We start from the raw sequence: 6,737 nt of genomic DNA, 5'->3' as shown, positions 1-6,737 counted from the left end.
TGAAAGGAAGGATTATGGGTAAAAGCAGCATCAAGGGGAGATTAGGAAAGGACGACCAGGCTCGCTGAGACAAAAGATCCTACTGACAAGAGCTGCTTAGAGCACACATATCTCAAAACACACACACCATCTACACACTCTTGAAAATGTGCCCTCACATGTATGTATCCACAGAGCCATATCTGCAAACACATGCATGACAGCACACTCTAATGTATGGAAATGCACAAAACCAGTCAGGCCAGATGTGCAGGTGCTGACTGTGTCTCTGTGTGAATTTTGGGATTGCTCTCTTATGGAAACCTACAATTCCAGTGACACATAGCAACATACAGATCCTACAGTAAAGGATTTAGCCAAGATGTTGTCACATAATCCCTGTGAGCTTGGAATTAGAAGACCCCCCCCTCTGAGTTCAGAAGAGTCTTGAGATACTAAGCATTAAAGTTTTCAAATCCAGAGAGCAATAGTTTAGGTGGGGCAGTTATATCGATAGGAAAGAAGAAGTTTAATCCGCAAATCCAAAATCTCCTGACAAGATAAACGAGACAAAAGCAAAAGAGGATGGAATTATTTCACTTCCAAAGTATTTTTGGTCCAGTTTAGAAAATGAAGCAAGTCTGGATAGCAGACAGTAATTAATAATGCTGATATTATTTGGGAATAATGATGTGTTTGTTTTCCAAGCTTTCCAGTACAATGAATGAAACCCTCGCCTGTCCACCAGTACTACCCACCATGAGACAGGCATACGGTCTCTTTAAGTAAAGTGATAAGCACTTCGGCCTCGATGCTGAACAGGGAGCAAATTGAAAGTGAAGATTGCCTTCCCATAGACTTTATCTTTTCCCACTAAAACAGGGAGCGGGCGGCTACGACTACACCTATTGATTTTGCAATTTCAGCAAATTAAGAAGGAGACAGCCGGGCCTATTAGAGAGCTGTCTGTGGCTTGGACTAGCATGGCCACTGTGGTCTGTGATGCACAGAGAGAGAGAGAGAGAGAGAGAGAGAGAGAGAGAGAGAGAGAGAGAGAGAGAGAGAGAGAGAGAGAGAGAGAGAGAGAGAGAGAGGAGAGAGAGAGAGAGAGAGAGAGAGAGAGAGAGAGAGAGAGAGAGAGAGAGAGAGAGAGAGAGAGAGAGAGAGAGAGAGAGAGAGAGAGAGAGAGAGAGAGAGAGAGAGAATATCCATTTTGGGCCGTTGTCTATATATGTTACTTTAAAGGATGTATATAAGTAAGTATGCCACTCATCTCTTGATTTCATGGTATATAATATGTCACCAGCAGCTGCCACAGCAGGCATGCACAGGCATATTGTACTGACGTGTAAATATAACACAAGGCAAGCAGGATGAATGAATTACCTACGCATGTGGCCAGCCTCAGATTTCAGTAATAAAAGAAAGTAAAGGCCAATCTGTACTGCTCTAATATCCACAGTAATATCCACTGCAATATGAAGAGTAATGAGAGGAATAAAAATGTCTATAAGGGCGAGAGAAAGAGGCGCAATTCAATTATATACATCAAATAATATATGTGAGCCTGGTGCTGCATTATGATTGTTTAAGTTGTACTGTTACTACTCGACTTGGCTTGAATGCAACAAGAGAAAGCACAAGGTTTGTCCACCAACAGATTCTGGTTTTTTTTTCCTGAGGAAGCAACCATCCAAGTGCACTAATCCGTGATATACATTTATCGGCAGGAGGTGAATTTTTCTCAATTTTCAATCTGATTGTGTTATCAGCCTATATGACTTCCATATTGGAGTTTTAATATGGGAAATTCAATAGGAGCAGTGATGGATGATTTCTCTGGTAAAGGGTGCACATTTTTCATACTGATAGCTTTTTGGGTCCTCTAAAAATGATGAAATATGAGTTTTTTTTATTGATCATTAGTCTCAGGACTGCACCTGCTTCACCAATTTGTTTCCAATCAAAATTGGCATTAAGATTCATATTTGGCATCACAGCAGCAAAATGTTCTCATTATTCATTTGATAACGAGCGAGAATTACAAAGACAAAGAGCAATACAAGCCACCCAATTTGTTCAATTTCCTCTATTGTGATTATTTTATAATGTTTTTTCTTCCTCAGCCTATTTTACATTGAATTTTAAACTGCTGCCCTCAGGCATTAGGTGCGTATGGAGAAGGAGAAATGAAATTCTTGACCATTTTGCTTACTGAAGGTGCAAAACGGTTTTACAATCCACTTTGGGATGTAAAATCAGCTAATTGGGTGAAGTGTGAATTAATTCCTATTTTCTGTGCCATGTAGGTGCTTGTTCTATATGTATTAAACATATACAGTGTGTGTGTGTGTGTGTGTGTGCAGAAAAAGAAGTGAGGAGAACGTGAATGGGAGGGCTCGTCTGGCAACTCAACATGGGAATCACAAGCTAATTCATTGATTGCCCCTTGGAAGAGACGGCTGCTAATTGTTAGGTAATTAACATGGCAAGCTGTAATTATGTTCGCCTAAGGACCCGATTAGTGTTCCTGCATGTCTTATGGGCGCTGAGGGGCTGTATCTGTGTGTGCGTGTGTCTAAGCCTATCTGTTGGCTCGAGGACAGATGGCACATTGTCAAAAGCTGACATGTTTTGTTTTCCCTGATGTGTGGAGAGAGAGAGAGAGAGAGAGAGAGAGAGGGAGAGAGAGAGAGAGAGAGAGAGAGAGCAATGTACAGCAGAGAGCGGAGATGAGCTGCGCCCAGGGACTTGTCCTTTTGTTTCAACATTGTTAATTAAGTGCTAATTGAGTGTAATTATTTACATCATCACACACAACGAATGGAGATGTCAAGTGGCAGAGGCACAAAGGCAGTTGGTGGGAGGCTGGCAGCTGAGAGCCTACAATCTGTTGATGCCTGCATGGTTACAACCCTCTGGCAGCCGAAAAGGAACAATTAGCAACAAGCTGAAATCTCATCACAAAACCATGCCCCAAAAATATTTATACATACATACAGCATGCACTTTAGATGCTTCTTGTTCTTCTTGGATTTAGTCACTCCGAAAGAATTGATTTTGAAAATTTAAAATGGCTTAATGTATCAAATGCAAACTGGAGAGACGCAAAGAGAGTGGAGGGAGTGATGAAGAGGAAAAGGAAGCGAGACAGAGAGTGACATTGATCAGTCAGGAAGAGAATGAGATGAGGCAGTATCTAGTGTGTTAACACCTACAGCTAATCAACATGACAGAGTTTAGACTTGCCCTAGAAACAACATACACATACACACATGGGGGCCACACACATCCATGTTCTCTCTCGCACTCACACACGCACTCACACACGCACACACACACACGCACACACACACACACACACACACACACACACACACACACACAGGCGCATGCTCACAACCTGACTGAGATAACCACCACCCTTAGTTTAGAGTCATGCTCCTACACAACAGACAGTATCATAATTCAGTTTGCCGCGTCCTGCGTCTACATAGACCAATGTATGTAAAACAAGTTTGAATGTTAAAAATCACCTCACATCACTCACATCCTCTATATCTTCATCAGAAAATCCCTGAACCCTGACTCAAATTTGGCAGCAGCTGGACGTGTTTCCTCAGGTTTTGGGAAGACAAATGAAAAGCAATGAATCTTGATCATTTGCTACCTCTGTCTGCGCTTAAACACCTTAAAGGCCGCAGAAGGCAGAGCCTCTATTGGTTCGATGATGGTGTGAAGCATGACGAACGTGAAAATTTGAATAGTTGCAACCCTTGGTAACAAAGACAAAGTGTGCCCTGAGACAGGAGAACGAATGTCACTTAAATACGAGTTAACAAAAGGTCACTTAACAACCAGCCGTAATAAAGCAAAACCCAAGGGTCTTAAGAGACACGCATTATGCAGTGTTTTTGGAACATAGTGTTTATTTTGAAGAATCACAGTCAAGTAGCTGTGACATATTGCTGTTTTTAGAGTTTAAATGTATTAAGAGGGAGCCAGCCTATATCGATGTTGTAAATCAATATTGCTGGAGAGGTGAGCTAATGCTGTGGTATCAAGTGTTTCATTCAAGACTTATATATTTTAACAGCAGCAGAATACCTCCTTACAGAATATTATGTGCTGGTGCTTTTTTTATGGTTTAAGCATAAAGTATAAATAGTTTTCAAATGTGTACGTTTTTGGGACAATTAAAAGTTTCCATTCTGGTGAAGTTATGTCACTGTATAACAGTCAAACAGTCTATTTAAAGGCAAACCAAGGCCTGAGATGACTACCTTCTTGCGACTCATCTTGATCCTTTGATGTTTGTCTTAAAGGACAAAAGAGGACCAAATTTAGCTTGTCTCCCTAATTTGCATGTAATTTGTAATTTTTTTGCGGAAAGGGTTATTTTGTAATTTCAAAGTTCAGTGTTAGATTACAGAGCCAGATAAGAAAGGGAAAATGCTTTGCTTAAACGCACAATAGTTTGGTCAAATGCTGCAGCTTGGTGTCTGCTGACAGGCTTGTGATCAAGACTGAATAGTGAGCAGCGAGAGCAAATACGGACTACTCCATATTCAGTATGTGTGCGTGTGTGCATGCATGCATCAGCCTGCGTGTGCTTGTAAGTGCTTAAGTGTGTGTGTTTGTGTGTGTAAGAGCTTAAGTGTGTGTTTGTGTGTGTGAGTGTGTAGGGGGGGTTAAGCAGTGGGGTATTCTCGCCTCTGGTCAGAGGTGGAATTAATTTTAGCTGGCAGTCCCACGCTGCGGTCATTTGGTTTAAAGGGAGGTGTTATTATCCTGATTTGGCTGTAACGGCTGGGGATTGGATACCCAACTGGCAGCTAGACACTCTCCTTTAAAGACAAAGGGGCTGGAGACTGTGTGTTCTTTTATGACTGAGGAATAAATAAAAGAGTGGAAAACCAGCTCGACAGGAGTAACTATCTATCAGACAGATACTAAAAAACTGTTAAAAATGTTTGCACCGACAGAAATCTAACACACCTTTAGCTTAATGTCCATAGCCATTTTGTTTCATAATCTGGAAGGAATATGAAAATGACTCTTTCCTGGCAGAGGACCATTTGAAAGATATAACTGCTGCTACTACTACTGCTACAAGCTGTTTTGCTGTAAATTGTAGATGACACAGAAGTAATTTAGGATTAATGAATAACAATGTACATCAATAATTGTAATCAGATACTAAGCAAATTGTGATTAAGCATGTGTATGTGGGTCACCAAGTGTTGAATAAAATGCAGCAGAACTGAAGTGTTCACACATTCAAGAACATTACAGACACATGGATGCACACACACACACACACACACACACACACACACACACACACACAGACAATATACTTACTATAATCAGAGATGGTGTTTATAAAGTAATTGTATTGTATATTCTTCAGAATGAGCCTAAGCCCCTATTTCATTAAATCAAAGATCTATCTCATGACAGAAATACCCAAATGACCACATACCCCATTTTAAATACCAGCCATCTGCCAAGGAGGGCCTTTTCAGCGGCCCAATCATTTGCATAACCAAAAGATGATTATTTTTCCCCTATGAAAGTTGAAATGACTGAATAATTATAATGTAGTGGATTAGAATGAGGAAAAAACATGCCTTGATGTCAGAGAAGATTGCTGAGTAGTCACTATAATCGCTGCTTAGGTTTTTAATCAGAGTGAAATATGGGCCATAAATTATTGCCTTTCATGCAGACTTGTGTTTTTGCACCGGCGCATCACAAATCTAATTTTTCAGCATTTTTAAGAGGCTTAAAAGATAGTTATTTTTGTTCAGGAACTCTGAATTAAAAGTCGTTCGGGTATACTTTCACTCATGGGGATTATGTTCCATACTGTAAGGTTTTTCTCAGAATTACATTATAAACTCGAAATAACCTGCCCTCGCTGCAGCACAACTGCCTGTGTTTCATACATGCCAGCCATCTGAGATACAAACACAGAATACATGTCATGGACCTTCAGCTCTCATTGTGTAATACCTGGAAAACTTCAGCTTCATCTCTTAATATCCTCAAGGAGTGTGCTTTGCTGCACTGAACGCATTGCATCACTCTGGAATCTACAACTCATAAAAGCATGTGCTGTTAAATCTTACAGCTGATGTACGGTACTGTACAGCAGTGTAGTGTGAAAAGAAGAACTCATACATTTATTTAAAATACCTTTCAGCCAGAAAGTGAAAGATAGTTTTAATATTACAAAACACCTCAGGATCTAGCTGCTAAGATAAGATGCTCTGAGCCTGGAAAAGAAAAACTGCACACATACGTACAATGGGTTTATCTATGAGCTCCATTCTTGCTGCTCACACGCTAAACACGGCAAAGTCTATGATGCCTGCGCACCCCTTATCCTTAACAAAGCAGCAAAGCCAATCCATTGTGCCGGATCCATCTGTAACAAATTCATACATCCATATCGACACACCAGGAAACAAGACACCCAAGGAGAGAGGGATAGAGGAATGGACAGAGAGATGGAGGGATATATTTCTCCTTCTCTTTTTGTTTTGATGGGGGTATTAGTAATCAGAGCCCCCCCTTAGTCTTTACAGCTGCAAATTGCTTTGCCACCTCTTCCCCCAGCAGTCTGTCCTGCCAAATCCGCCCATGATGTATCATTATCACAACTTTGGGTGGAAATCCATAGAATCAATAGGTTTGTCAGGGAAACTCACGCCTGGGATTGCTTACACGCTGTGAGGCTTGTTCATCCACTA

This window comes from Enoplosus armatus, chromosome 21, assembly GCF_043641665.1.
Source record: "Enoplosus armatus isolate fEnoArm2 chromosome 21, fEnoArm2.hap1, whole genome shotgun sequence".
Classification (NCBI taxonomy): domain Eukaryota; kingdom Metazoa; phylum Chordata; class Actinopteri; order Centrarchiformes; family Enoplosidae; genus Enoplosus; species Enoplosus armatus.
This window is presented reverse-complemented; position numbering follows the sequence as displayed.